This window comes from Ictidomys tridecemlineatus, chromosome 5 (assembly GCF_052094955.1).
Source record: "Ictidomys tridecemlineatus isolate mIctTri1 chromosome 5, mIctTri1.hap1, whole genome shotgun sequence".
Taxonomy (NCBI): Eukaryota; Metazoa; Chordata; class Mammalia; order Rodentia; family Sciuridae; genus Ictidomys; species Ictidomys tridecemlineatus.
In genome coordinates this window covers 162,435,482-162,451,211 of record NC_135481.1, presented here as the reverse complement: position 1 = coordinate 162,451,211, position 15,730 = coordinate 162,435,482, and the positions used below count along the sequence as shown (strand labels likewise).

The following is a 15,730-nucleotide window of genomic DNA, read 5'->3' as shown; positions in this document are numbered from 1 at the left end:
TTTGAATAGAAAAACCCTATGTCCCTTTCTTCCATTTGAGATAAATATAAAGTGTGTATTGTACACTGTTTTTTTTTTTTTAAGTTCCTCAGCAGGATTGAGTTTCAGGTACCCATAAATACAACCTGCTTAATAATAAACATTTTTTTCTTTCATTTACTTTGTAACATCCTCAGCTTACTGCACTTTTCCTAGCATCAGCATCCAGATAAACTACTTGCACTCCCATGCTTATCTAAAGATCTTCTCAAGGTAGAGACTTTTAGCAGATAACTCTATCAGCTTCTAGAATGGGTAGTCCCAACAAGAGACAGCACAACTAACCCCAGTGCTCCTAATTTTGGCTGACATAAGGTGACCAGATCTGTTCCAGGAAAGTGTCACCAGGCATGAGGTCCCCAGGTTGAAGTAATCAGAGCATTGCCTATATTGATTTTATAGTGTTTGCAGATGAGGACATAGCTGGCATTCCTCCCTTGGAGAATTGCCAGGACTATCCTTTGAGAGAAAGATACTGTGTTCCTGTTCTGGAAACCTATATCTTTTAAGCTTGATATAAACTAAGATTCCCAATATTTTCCCTTAAGAATGCAAAAGAAAAAAAAAAACAGTGGAAGACTCAAATCCCCAACCCTAAGAAACTCATTGTACACCACGAGTCAAGATTAGGGAGTGCTTAGTCACCTGCATACTTTCACTCTAAATTTCTGCTTCCAAATGAAGTCCCTTTTGGCTTCTTCTCTACTACATACTGAAGTTCTCTCCAGTTGAATTTGGTTAGATGCTAATTTAAACATTACTCCTACTTTATTCCTACAGCATTATTCCCATAGTACTATTGGGTATGCTACATCTTCCTGAGGGTATTAAGTTAAAAGAAGACTCAGCTAAAAGAATCACTAAGAATCTAGCATCAGAGCTACCAAGGTTTGGTATCCATTTCTGTTCCCAAACTTCCCATTCTGGTAGCTACTTCTGTTGACTCCTAGGACCTACTTTATTTTCTCATCTTTTATTTCTCTTCTGACTTCAATCCTCTCCTTAGCCTCCCTACATGGTTGTTGAGGCAGCAGAATGTACACCAGGGAGCACAACTGACAGACTGTGGTGGAAATAGCATCTCCTGAAGTTTGTGTAAATTGGCAGCTCTCTTTTCTTTTAAACCCCAAAGATTCAGACTCCACTCTTGTCTAACCAAGGGAAGTTGAAAATTTCTGTTATTTTATTATATACATCCATTAAACTTCATTTTCTTTCCATTTCAATTATCTGGATGTGCCCCCAGAATCCTACCATAGCATATCCAAAAGTTGCTTTAAGGTATTTTTTCCCCTAAACAAAAGAATAGTTTCCTTTCTGTGAAGAATTCTATATTCCATCTCAGTTCAAATCCAAGTTGGAATTATCTGCCTCCTCCTTCTGTTTAGTCCAGTGAAGGTTCTATCTGGTCCTTAATCAAACATATCATTGTGAGGGCCTTGTTTCATCTGGAACACTGGCCTCTCAAAGAATGCAAATTTCCTACAGACTTTCTGGGAGACAGCTTTCTGGCTTGATGTTGCCCTGCTTCCAAGTCAGGTTTAGGAAACCTTTCATTTGAACATGTTGTATTAGCCTTAATAGAAGCAGTTCTTTATATCTTTCATCCCTGCACCCCCATAGGCTGATTTCCTTTTTCCTTGAGTCACAGATGCTTCTGAAGGGTTTGAGATCACAGGAACCCTCAATTCCTGGGAGAGTTGCAGACCTCAGCTGAAAAGGTTGAATTCCAGAATCCATGCTCCTAACTGTGGGAGGTGGAACCACAGGGACAAGAGCCAATGCAGAGTTCTCAAAGGAACATAAATACAGTTACAAGCTCTGTAAACTTTGGGCAATTTACTTTTCAATCTTCTCATTTGTGAAAAGAGGATGCTATCCCTCCACTATAGAACCATTATGAAGATGAAATAAACTAGCATCTGTTAAGTTTTTGCCTCAAGGTCTGAGAAGCACTAAATTCTCAAGATAAACAAACCTACCAGTTTCTGCTGTCATCGCATTTCTAAGTCTGTGTCCATGGGTGAGTCCCAGCCAATGAAGTGAAAGTCCAATGAAGGAAAACTCAAAGATGCTTGCATAGGCAACCCCTCTTAGCAAAACAGTGACAGCAGACTGTAATTATCAGAGACTATAGGGGGCATCTTCCTCTGGAGCACACTTAGGCCCTGTAGGATATGACATTACCACAAACATAGTCACAGGCTATGGCTATCACTTTTGGTAAGAGCCAAACATGCCTCTGCTGAAAAATCTCAACAGAATAAAGCTGCATCTATTTAATCCACAACAGCAAATCCTATGTAGTTCTTGTAATTTAAGATTACATTTAGAACCATTTAATTTCTAGGTAAAAATGAATATATCTTAGGAAACATTCATTTTGAAGGTTGTAATTCTTTAATCTACTTTTATTTTAATCTTTCACTCATTTTTATGAATCTAATAATGTGCCCTTCCTTTGGTCACACCCTCTGGCTTTATCTCTCTCCTTTCTTTCATCCTTAATATTCTTTTCATAGTGACTTGTTTGGCAGATCTATGTCTTCATCATCTCTGAAATGACATTCTTATAGTGAAAATACTGTGTGTTTCTTTTATGAGTGTAAGCCAATGCTCTGGAAAACCTTTCTGCTTTGTTGGTCATCAATGATTTACTTAGTGATTGTCTAACACATTTGGGTTTCAGGTATAAATTCAAAATTTTTATAAGTTTTGCCTTGTTTTCACAAATTGGGGGATCAAAATCTCAATTAAGATTAAGTAAACTAATAAAGTCACTTAGATAGGGACAATTGTTCAATAAGTGATTGTTACAATTTTCTGACTTTACTGGTCATATTGGCTATATCATGAAAATATGTTTTCTTCAGTATTATAAACATGAACCACTAAAAAGAAAATACATATGAGCATCAGAATATGTGAGACTATCTTTGTTATCCAAGGACTACTGTGAACACCAAAACCCTTATAGTATCCTACAGTGCTCCACCACTGTCCTTTACTCTGTTCCAGCCATACTTTTCCTTAAACATGCAAGCATAGAATTCTCAGAGCCTTTGCACTGCTCTTCCTTTTTTTGGAATTATCCTGTTTTGCCACAAGGTCACCTGATTTGTACTTCCTTCAGATCCCTGCTTAGATGTCATTTTACCTAACCATCCTATAGAACAATCCTGATCCAATTCTACCCACTTCCTCCTCATTGTTCCTTCACCTGCTGTATTTTTTCAGTCTGCTTTTTATCATATATTATACCATATGTTGAACGATAAACTCTATGTGTGTTTTTCAGTTGTTTTTTTGCCTTCCTCTCTCTACTAGGGATGTAAGTTTCATGAAGGAAGGAACTTCGTTTTTAGTATCTAAAAAAAGTGCTATGCAAGGCACTTAGTATGTATTAAATATTTGTTGAATGAATCAACAATTGTTTAGACCTCTAAAACTTTTACCAGAATAAAAATACAAAGAAAATATTATTAGGGAGAGCTTACAAATCAGAGTAAAAAAAAAAATTCCTAATTGGAACAAGTTATGCTTATTCTATGTATGTATATATGTCAAAATATACTCTACTATCATGTATATCAAGAAAGAACAAATTAAAAAAATTAATTGAGCAACAACAGCAAAAAAATTTATTCCAGATTATGAGACAAAAGACTGAAATAGAGAGGTACAACTTAGATTTCCTAAAATGTTAGACATCTTGTTACTGTCAGTTTTTATTTTTTACCAATCTAATATCTTTAATTTTGCAGTTAAATATAACCTCTAACTTCCCCCTAAATATTTGCCTGTTATATTCTGCATGGATATTTACACCTTACTTAAAAAGGCAACTTTGGCCAGTTGTGTGGGCACCAGTACCAAGCTGGAGTGTTAAAACAGTTTGGATTTTCTGAGAAAAAGGCTGCTTTGTAAATTAGCCACTCCCCTGATTTTCACTTGGAACTCACCCAATTATTGACACTACTTAGTTTGTAAATTTCCTGGACTCAGAAAAGAGAGCTGGCTGAACTGAAGCCCCGATATGCAGGGCACATTTACATTCAGAGGGAAACAGTGTCTGGTGAACTGTGTAACAGCTATCTATGTAGGAAACTCGAGCAGTGTCCAAAGAGCAAATAATTGTGGTGATTTAACTGATAAGCTGGTGACACAGGGGAGGAAAGTCCAAAGTGAAGTTTCAGCAACAGGTGTAAGACACATCGTCTTTCCTTTCTTGGTATTCTTAGGAAAGTAATAAGATAGCGCAATTACATGATAAAATACTCAAGGTCAAGCTGGAACACCATAGCTCCCCGTCTGTTGCTTACTTGCTTTCTTTTCTCTTATTAAAGGTGTTGGATGTTTAATTTTTTACTGTTCAACTTTCTGTTGTCCTTTATATTTTAGCTTTTATGTTAAAATACTGTTAATATAGAATTAAACTAAGTCTGTCCCCACATTTTGCTATATTCTGCCCATAATACAAATTGATGACTTATTCAAAATATTTTTAAGTCACTATAAGCTAAAATGTATATGCATATAGTCAATAGTGTTTTCACAAAAATACAATATATTATTATAAACTTATTACTATGTTTGGTATTTATTTGCTTATACCTCACGAATCTTGTGACAATAGGGATGAAACCATAATTTTATTTTCAAGCAATTGAAAAAATACTTTTTTATAAACAGAAAACTGAGTCATATAAAAACTATTCTTCAGTCTTGTGGGAAGTATCCTGCATAATAAGTAGATGCCTTTCCTTCCATTCCTCTCTTTTTCCCTTCCTGTTTCAACAGATATTGATTGAGTCTCCATTATGTACCAGACAACTGTAGCTTTTCCACAGTACTCGGTTGTAGTCAGCCTGCCTTTGGTTATTCAGTTGGTCATGGGGAAGAGGAAGCTCATTTCCCTGGACTTAGGCTCTGGTAGATAGACTTTTTCCAGGGCAAGCTGCTTCATGCATTCCCTAGGGAGTCTCAGTCACTAGTTAGTTTGGTTTCAGAAATTTCCTGCAACCCAAACTTGATTTATTTATATGTTTGTTTATTTGTTAATTTTGTTATTTGAACACATGCACACATACTGTCATAAAGGGACAGATGCATAGACAGATAGGTCTTGTGGCTTCTTTTTGTACCCATATTCTAGACTTGTTTTTATCTTATCTTCTTATTACTCCTCTGAGTTCCTTTTTTAGTTTACAACATTGGAAGTTTGCATTTTACATTGTAGCAAATTGCTTTTAAGGAAATGTTCTATATTGAGTCAATAAAGAAAATGCCTGCATATCTAAGAATCTGAGAATACAGAAAGATAGATTGAAAATTGTCCTAAGATTGGATGCATTAGGAAGATGAAATGTTTTTAAAGAAAATGAAATAGATTTGTTGTTATTATTTCCATAGATCATAAGCCAGACAGAAAATGATAGAGAAGTCACTCCTTTTCCTGATCACCTATTTCAAAATCTAAACAGAAACTAGAGATTACAGATCCTCTTTTGCTAGTTTCATTTCTCTATATCCATTACTTTTTTCTTTGGCTCTACATGGGGGAGATAGCTACCTGAGAGAGCTCTCTGAAAATGTGTTCATTTCAATAAGAAAAAAAAAGTATTTGGACATTTTAGTGTAGGATGTTAGATAAGATTTTTATGGAAAACCTGATAGTCTGGACTTTGTATAAGTTTCTACAGTATAGAAAGAAGATGGAGTTTTTGACTGAACCTGACCTGTATTTAAGTTGAGATTAAGTACTATATTAGTTCTGTTTGCAGTCCTCCTTGAAGACTTGTCCATCATAGTCAAGCCCAGGCTTCAGAGTTTCTAAAAAAGATTTTAGACTGTTAAAAAATATATTGTATGGTAGCACTTAACGGTCCTTGAAAAAAATGATACATGGGAGATATGATGGATTTTAGAAATTATATCAGCACCCTCTAGTTAGTGTTCCTTTACTCCTTCTGTTATAAATCAGGAGTTTGCAGTTTTGACAGGTAATTTTTTTTCTGTCACCTAAAATTTGACTCAGCCTCTTAACTCTAAGCAAACTAGAAATGATTCTCTCTTAAGATATTTTTTCTTAAAATTATAATTTAAGTTGCTGAATTTTTGTCTTTGGGGCTGATGTACTCTTTGGTTAGTAGATCTTTTCCCATCACATCTGGAATAAAGAGATAATAGGTAAGATACTTATTTCAAAATGAATATTAGTCCCATAATAAGCAAAAGGGTAGTGTTAATACATAGCATAGGCATTATTTTAAGATAAACTAGGCTGGGTATGTGGTGTATGCCTATAATCCCAGTGACTTGGAAAGGCTAAGGCAGAAGGTTTGGAAGTTCAAGGCCAGCCTCAGCAACAAAGACTTTGCCTAAAACAAAACAAAAAACTGGGGATGTAGCTTAGTGATAGTGTGCCCCTGGGTTCAATCCCTAGAATTGCCAAACAAACAAACAAACAAAATAATGATGAAAACAAAAGTTCTTAACATAAACCTAAATTAAAGGATCCAGTCTGTTGTCCTCATTCCATCTGGTGAGGATTTGAGGTGAGAATGGGCCAATTTCAGCATGTGTTGGAATTACTTATTTGTGTATTTGGAACCTTCTTGTTGAAAAGGTCTTTGGGGGATCAGTTAGTTCAACTATCTTAATTTACAGTTGAAGGAATCTTTGGGAAAAATTAATTCCCAAATAATTATGTTAATAAATACAACATTGTTATTCAGTTCATTGCCAGGGAAACTTTTGCTAGGAATATAACAGTTCCACAAAAGATTGGCAGACTTTATATTCTTATTTGTAGGCAGCTTATCATATTCAGTAAATAATTTTTTCTGAAAGTGCTCTGACTGTAACACTAGCAACCTGTTTTTGTTTAGTAGACCTGGAGTTCTTTCAGAAAAGGTGGCATTTTGGAATTTTGCATGTAGTAAAGCACAATATAATGTTACACACTTTGACGTATGAAGCCCAACTTGCATTTTGATTGACTCTTTATTTGAACTCTTCTACCCTTTCCTTATTCATTTTATTCCTTCGTTACTCACCTTGCTTCCAGAAGGAATTCTTATCATGTACAACCTATTTCACCTTTAAAATAGAATAAAATTGTATCTTCTTAGATTTAGGGTGGGGTTTAAGCAAAAATATTTTCTGTCTACTCAATACCTGGAAGACTTCAATTTTCAAGTCTAATATGTGTGTGTGTGTGTGTGTGTTACATTAAGATATATAGGTATTATATATATAATATACATATATATTATATATATATGGATATATTATGTCTCCTCTTCTAAATTTTCATTGAGATGCTTCAAGTTAGATTAGCAGATTGCTTTCTTTTTCAGGTACCTTATATTCATGGAATAATACAATATGTGTCCTTTTGTTTCTGGATTATTTCACTTATCATAATGTACACATATATTGTAGCATAATTGGCATATATTATATATTTTACTTGCTTGTTTTGTTGCTGAGTTACAGGAATTCTTTATATATTTTGGATTTCAACCGTGTATAAGATATATGATTTACAAATGTTTTCTCCCATTTTGTGGTTTATCTTTTTAGTCTCTTGAAAGTGTGCTTTGATGCATAAAACATTTATATTTTGAAGTCAAGTTAATCTAAGTTTATCTAAATCCTACTTGGTCATGGTGTATAATTCTTTAAATGTGCTGCTGAATTTGGTTTGGCAGTATTTTTGGGGGGGTGGGTGGCACTCGGTAACTGAGCCACATCCCCAACCTTATTTTGTGTTTTTATTTAGAGGCAGAGTCTCACTGAGTTGCTTAGTACCTCTCTAAATTGCTGAGGCTGGCTTTGAACTCAGGATCCCCCCTATCACCAGCTCCTGAGCTGCTGGGATTACAGCATAGTATTTTTTTTTTTGAGGATTTTTTTCATCAGTATTGATAAAGTATATTAGCTTGTAATTTTCTTGACTTGTAGAGTCTTTGTTTGGTTTTGTTATCTGATAAAGCAAGTTAAAAAATGTTTCCTTCACTTTGATAGTTTCCTTCCTCTTTCTTTTTTTTTTTCTTTTTTGTTCATTTTTGTGCCACTTATTCCTCTGTATCTGTACAAGAAACGGTATTTTGGAGTCAAATTTTGGAGTCTGCTTCTTTCTGAAAAGCTTTTTTATTTCTTTATATTTTGTTGGTAGTTTCACTGAGAAGAGAATTTTAGGTTGAAAACATTTTTTGTAGTATTTTAAAGAAATTGTTTTATTTTTCCTTCTCCTGAAACTGATAATATACCAGATCCTGAAATTTCTCAATAATGTGTTTTGATACAAGTATATTTTTATCCATTGTGATAGGTTTTCTGTGAGCACTTTCACTCTATGCCTCCTGTTCTACTACTCTGGGGAAATTTCTGAATCATGTCATTGATCTTTTTTCCTTTCCCTCCTCTTTTTATCTTTTAAAAAATATTTTAATTTTTATTTTTTATTCTAATTTGTTATATATGACAATAGAATGCATTACAACTCATATTACACATATAGAGCATATTTTTTCTTATTTGGTTGTATACAAAGTATATTCACACTATTTGTGTGTTCATACATGTACTTAGTAATGATGTCCATTGCATTCCACCATCTTTCCTACCACCATGCCCCCTCCCTTTCTCTCCCACCACTCTGCCCTATCTAGAGTTCTTCTATTCCTTCCATGCTCCCCCTCCCAACCCCACTATGTATCAGCCTCCTTATATCAAGAAAACATTCAGTATTTGTTTTTTGTGGGATTGGCTAACTTCACTTAGCATTATATTCTCCAACTCCATCCATTTACCTGCAAATGCTATGATTTTATTCTCTTTTATTGCTGAGTAATATTCCATTGTGTATATATATACCGCATTTTCACCATTCAGTAGATGATTGGATAAAGAAAATGTAGCATATATACACAATGGAATATTACTTTTTTATCTTTATAGAATTTATACAATGTACATATGTATGTATGTAAGCATGCATATCCATGAAACATGCCAAATCATCTTGTCATCTAGTTTGGACACAAGTATTGGAAAACTTGCTCTGTAATGAATGATTACTCCTTTTTGTACTTTGTGAAGGTCCAGAAGACCCCTAGAAAGATTATTTGTATTGCTTTGATTTCCTCCATATCAAGTGGTGAAATTGATAATTGAAGTTAATCCCTGACTCCTTATAGCTTTTAAGAAAAGTGACTTACTTGTTCAGTTCCAGTTTCAGAGTAAAGAAATACCAAATAACTGAGATAGCAGATTTTGGTAGATTATATAATGTTCTCTTTGCAATGGAAATTATGTAAATGTTCTATAATATTTGATAAGAGATAATAATCCTGTTTTCTTATTTGTAGGCTTGTCATAATTTCTATCATAATAATGAACACACTTTTAGACTGACAATTTATTGAAAATGTTAATAAAATAATGATATGTGAGGCAGTTTAGCCTATAATCCCAAATGTAATTTAATAGAGAACATTAAGTAGCAATTTTGTAAACTGACAGAATTCAATTTTAATGGGTTGAAATACTGATAGAAAGCAATGCCAAAATAGATTAATAGTGTTATAATAGCTGATCCTTTTAGACCAGACTACATTGTCTTCAAGATACATGCTTATTAAAATCATGATATTCTAATTTTATATATGACAGTAGTGCTATTAACTTAAAAAATATTACTTGATTAATCATATTCATGTTATTATTAACTTTCTTTCACAGTTAGGAAGAATTCTAAGTCCACTATTTCAGAGAATCTCCTTAATTTTCAAATTTCAGAATGGTAAATACTAAGTAAAAATTTTCCAGTTGTTTTAGGAAATGAAAACAAGGTCTGTTGTTACCTTTCAGATTAGGCATATTGGTGCTGAATTTCATCTTGATGGTAGTGATTTTATAGTCTTCCTGTATTTTTATTCAGATGAATGTGGCTTAGACAGGGAAAATAAATGACTTAAAAAGAGAGAGATCTTTTGCAATTAAATGTTGCCAATAAAGTTGATTTGTAGCACTGTTACCATCTTTGAAATAAAGTGATAGTGCCTGTAAGAGATGTTTAGAATCTTCTTCAGGTACTTATTTTAATTAATTGAATTATATATTTATTAACAGTGAAGATAAATATGGTCATTTAAATGGCACACAAACTGTCCTGTGTTAAGTAGATTGAATAAGAACTCCCAATAAGTATATTTTCATTGTATAGCTTGATTCATCCTGAGTCTATTGGGTGCGTCATCTTCTAGTTGACTCATAAATAATGTGTTTTTTCATGAGGTCATTTGGTTCTCTAGCACCTAAACCCCTGAAGGGAAGTCTTACTTTGTACTGGTTGATTATTGAAATTCACTCTAAATTTAGGACAGTGGAGAGTTACCTTTAACATGTAGTATTTATATATTCTTGCTAGTCTTTTATTAATAGAATCCAGTCTAACCTTCACAAACTATATAAGCCAAACACCTATTGACATTTTAAACTCACTGTGGTATTTCACTTAAAATGAATCTCTGAAGTGGAGATTCTTAAATTGTAAGAAAGTGACAGTGCTCCTATATGCATTCATTTATTTCTTTTACATGATGTCAGACCTGTATAATTAATCAGAATGATTTCTGTGGCCTTTAAATATTAGTGGTGCTTTATTATTTTATTCTTATTCATGGTCTTGTGAGGTAAAATTTTTAGCTTATAAAACTAGATACAAAGTTTATTCTTGAGACAAACTTTTAGTCTGATACTGTATTTAATAGTTCCATGAGAATAAAAAAAGTGATTTCATGGAGAGAGATCAGGTAATGATCAAATATTTGGAAGTTGAGAGGTCAGAGATAGTTTCTAGGAAAATTTGCCTTGAACGGATCTTTGAAGGTGGTGTTTTGGCCTCAAAAAAAGACATTAGGATGCTGTGCTTACTACTATAGCCGTGGACAGTTCTTGCATGCAGATAGCCCCACAAGTTAGGTACTAGCACCTTTCTTCTTTCTTTGGCACCAGAAAAGACTGCTTGGCAATATTGCTGTTTCTGTACGGGAATATAGAGGAATTAATACCATTCTGGATGATTCTTGGTCAGTGAGAGATGGAAAAAAAAATCTATGGGTGAACAGTCCAGCCTTTCCAGTCTCCCCCAGAAGTAAGATTTGATGATATGACCCACATGTTTTCCAGAGAGACCTTAAAGGAATATTGGCTTGTGGTTCATAAGTGGTAACTTGCTCTCTAAAGCATTGATTATTGAACTTTTCCCCCTCATTCTAATTTCCTTAAATTTCTTGAGAGCACTTCACAAGTAAACTGTATACTTCCAAAGCCTTATTCCAGCATACGCTTTACCAAACATTCTGGTACCAGAAGTACCAGAATGGATAAAGTTATACAGATTAAATACAGCATCAGTGAATGTCTCAGGTTCCAGGACAGTATAATTAGTTAGGTCACATGGAGTTTTATTCACAGACTAAGGACTTGGAGCTTTACTTCAGGTATTTTTAAGTTTAGCAAAGGTAAGTGGTATAATCAGAGCTCTGCCTCCACGTAAGCTCCCTTTTAATTTCAGCCCTGGGGACTGAAGTCTCATGCAATGCCAACCATGCACTCTAACACTGAGCTACATCCCCAGCTTCAGAGTTCTGCTTCCACATAGTAAATTGATAGGAGTCTTTAAAAGAGAGAGAAGATGGGAGATACTAAATGTGTAGAGAGCATTTGGGAGACTAGTTTGTGCTCTAGGAAAATAATGGTAAATGGTACATTTGGCAACTGGTTTGAGGTGCATTATTAGGGGGAGAGAAAGGCATTAAAAATAATGCAAATATCTATAGTATGGATTACCTAATTGGGAGGTGGTGATGCTTTATTAAAAAACAAAATACTGGAGGAAGAACATGTTTAAGTGGGACAAAATGACTTCAGTTTTCTTCTGTGACAAAATGTTAGCTGTGTATACAATATTCATTCTCTTTTTTTTTTCAATGTCAGAATTCACATTTTATTTGGACCTATACTTATCCACTTAGAGATATTTCCTAGCTTTCCTTGAAGATGGTTGTAGCCCTGTGACTAAGTTTTGGGTAATGTGATATAAGTGAAAGTGGTTTTTTTTTTAGATTCAAGGAAGGCTGAATAAGAGGAGATTTATCTGGAGATATGCCCTTTTACCTTGTCCTCATTCTTCTTGCCTATCATCTAAGGACATGGACACCCAGCAATAATCTTAAACTCTGAGATGACTAGAGGGTAGAAGCCATGTGATGGGTATTTCTATTGACAAGGGAGAACATACAAACCATAAATTGACTACTTACTTTTATATATTTGTATAAAAGGGACATAAATTTCATCTGCCTTGAGCTACTCATAGCTTGGATCTGTAGATGGTTGAACTTAATGTTAACTGAAGACACTGAGCATATAGAATCTGAATTAAGAGCATAATATCCAGGTGAAGATGATCAATAGAGAATTGAAAATAAAAAGTAATAAATATATAAATAAATAAAGTTGATAATTTTATTAGTATTTATTGATTCTTTTATATGCAAGGAGGCATGAGAGGCTTAATAGTTCATACTTGATATATAACTGATAAGTAGCACAGCTGTTATCAAAGCCTGATCTATGTGAAGCTGATGTTAACTAGTGTGCTTCAGTGTGGGACAGAATTTAGAAAAAGGGCCCACAATTTGTTTTAAGGAAGAACAAGATAAAAGAATTATTTAAAATTATTGAAAACAGAAATACTTATTTGTGTATGAATTGATACATAATTTAAGTCTACTTAATATACACAAAAGACTCATAACTAAAATAATGCCATTAAAGATATTCAGTTATTAGTCTGAATCACAGTAAGTTGTGAATTAATGAGATTATTATTTCTCTTTTAAAAAAATTTAAGAGATGTTTTGTTAGATGCTCTTTCAGCCTGAAACAAATGGGCAGAACTTAATTAATTTTAAAGTTATATAAAGTCAATTAGAAGCCCAGTGTCCTACTTTTTAAGATAAGAAACTGAGAGAGGCTAAGGCTGTAGCTCAGTGGTAAAATGCTTGCCTCGTATGTGTGAGGGACTGGGTTCAATCCTCAGCACCACATACAAATAAATAAAGGTACTGTGTGTTCATCTACAACTAAATAAATATTTAAAAAAAGAAAGAAACTGAGACCTGAAGCAGCTGAGTGACAGTTGATTCACATTCAAGTTTTCCAAATGCCAGGTTAAGAAGTCTCCATTGAGTTTCTGAGTTCTCACTTATCCTCATACCCAGACTTGAAGTGGTTAGGTATTACATTTAGATTACTGTTTATAGCAGAGAGGGTAAGTCAAGCCCAAGTCCAGCAATGGAGGTTGAGAAAATTACTCATCTCAGTTCTTCTCTTCTATAAATTTGGATTATGGTTTAATAGTGTTATTTGGCCAAAGAACATAGTGGCATAAAATTCAAGCTCCTCATTAGAGTATGTGCTCCCCTCCCCATCTCCCTGCACTTCACTTCGCTCTCACCAACAATGGTCCTGGCAACTGCCAGACATACTCAGACCTCAGTCTCATTTGTAGTTCCCACTACTTCAAATATTCTGCTATTCTTATCTGTAGAACTTAATTCTTCACTTCCTTTATGTGTTGCTCATATGTAATGTGATAGGATTTATTGCTGCCTTTTATGTTTAAACAGAATTATTTGTTTGATTATGGTTGTATCCATTAACTGTCTATGCTTTCTTCTTTCATAAGGGTAGGCACTTGCCTTGCTTATTGCTACATAGCAATGCATGAAGTGGTATCTGCCTAACATTTAATAAGTGCTCAATAAAAAATATGTTGAATGAATCATGAGGACAGTATGTAAGGGCTAACTTACAAAAGTACTATTCTATAGTATAGGCTGTGATTTTTGAAGCCCATTCAATAGAGTCAGTTTGCTTTTCTTAAAAACCACCATGGAATACTTGAATTCAGGAGGATTTTACATGTTGAAAGTCAAATGCTAAAAATCATTCATTTTTGGATGAAGCCTTTTTGGAGTCTTCTGTAAGTAACTAATATGAACTTCCTTGTCCCTCAGCTGCTCCAGATTTCTAGACTATTTGTAAAGGACTAGGCACTCAGCCACCATTACTGTTTGGTAGTAAATGACCCATATTGATGTATTTTGCTTTTTGTTATTAAGTGCAACTTGAAAGAATTGTCTTCAGAGTTTAAGTCTTTATTTTTCAGCATAGAAAGAGACTGAAAATTTTATACTTACAAACTTATGAACATAGAACTGTAATTCCTAGTATTATGACTGTGAACTTATTAGTTAAAATTGCAATGGCAATTTCTGTTTGTTGAACTCTGTGTTTACACCAGTTCAAACACTTTACCTGTATTATTTCTAAAAGTGTGTCACTATCAGTGGGTAGGGAAAACTTTATAGTCAGAAAAGAACAAGATATTTATATCCTTATGAGGCAGTGCATAGCTGTACATGCCTTCAAGGAAATTGTAATTTTATGGTCTTAATGAAGGAGATGAAATAAGAATAATAAACAGTGGGAAATGCAGAAACTCAGTGAATCAGACAGAAAATACATCCATAACAAAGCCCCAGGTGACTGAAATATAACCTGTGCATAACCAGCAATGAATATGTAATAAAGAATGTCTTCACATGATTTCTTTTAAAACAAGCTTTAAGTGAATAAACTCAAGGCTTTTTAGTTTGCTTGACAAGTATTTAATTTTCTAGTGTGACCAATAATGTAGAAAATAAAGAGAAAAATTAACTTTCTCAAGTTGAGAATTGGGAAAAATGTGTAAAACCAAACAAACAACAAATAAATGATTTGGGAAAACAACAAAGTGTTTTAAGACAAAGAGAATTGCAGAGTAATCAGAATCATAAAATTGTGTCTTCACCAGACAGAAAGTTGGTCATTCCTAGCTAAGCAAAGCAGCTATCTTCATTTGTCAGCTTTCCTGTGGAGTTAAGACTACTCACAAAACAGAGAATTTTAACAGGTACCATATGGAAGCAATGTGATGAAATGCAAAGAAAAATGGCCAGTTTGCCTGAAGATTCTCTTATTAAGATAGTTTGTTAGTATTTTGCAAGAGTTTCTGGAGAATTTATTTAGTTGCATGTGGTTTGAGAAAGTAACATTTTCACAATCTGGGAAAGCAATTCTGGGAGTATTGAAAATTCATCTTGTGATTTTTCTGTTCCCAGAGAACATAAAATTCATCTTGTGATTTTTCTGTTCCCAGAGTAGCATTATCTATGAAAATGACTTGCATAAACAGTTAATATTGTAATAATATGGCAGAAAATAAGAAATTCTTTTAAACCATCATTGTATATCACTAAAGATACATGCATCTAGAAGTTATATGTAATTTGTGGATTTTCTAAATATTTAAAGTGTCATACGTGGTTGATCTTAGTTTCAGAAATTATGTTTATTTTGCCACTAAGTTACAAATACAGCAGATAAATGAATACAAATGTAATCTCGTGATTTACTTAGTTGAATGATATGGAACTTTTAATTTAAATCCTTGATTTCCATAATGCTAATCTATATCTATTTGACATTACTTGCAAACAAAGAGAATAAATATTGCCATAGTGTACCTTGTGTTTTGAATGTAATAGGTTATTAAATCAAATGAGGAAAC

General features: G+C 33.8%; 1 protein-coding gene across 8 annotated transcripts in view; it reads left to right on the top strand.

Annotated features, from left to right (window-relative positions):
• Positions 1-15,730, top strand: part of Macrod2 (mono-ADP ribosylhydrolase 2) — a 1,956,002-nt gene that overhangs the window by 410,029 nt on the left and 1,530,243 nt on the right. The gene's annotated exons all lie outside the window — the stretch shown is intronic.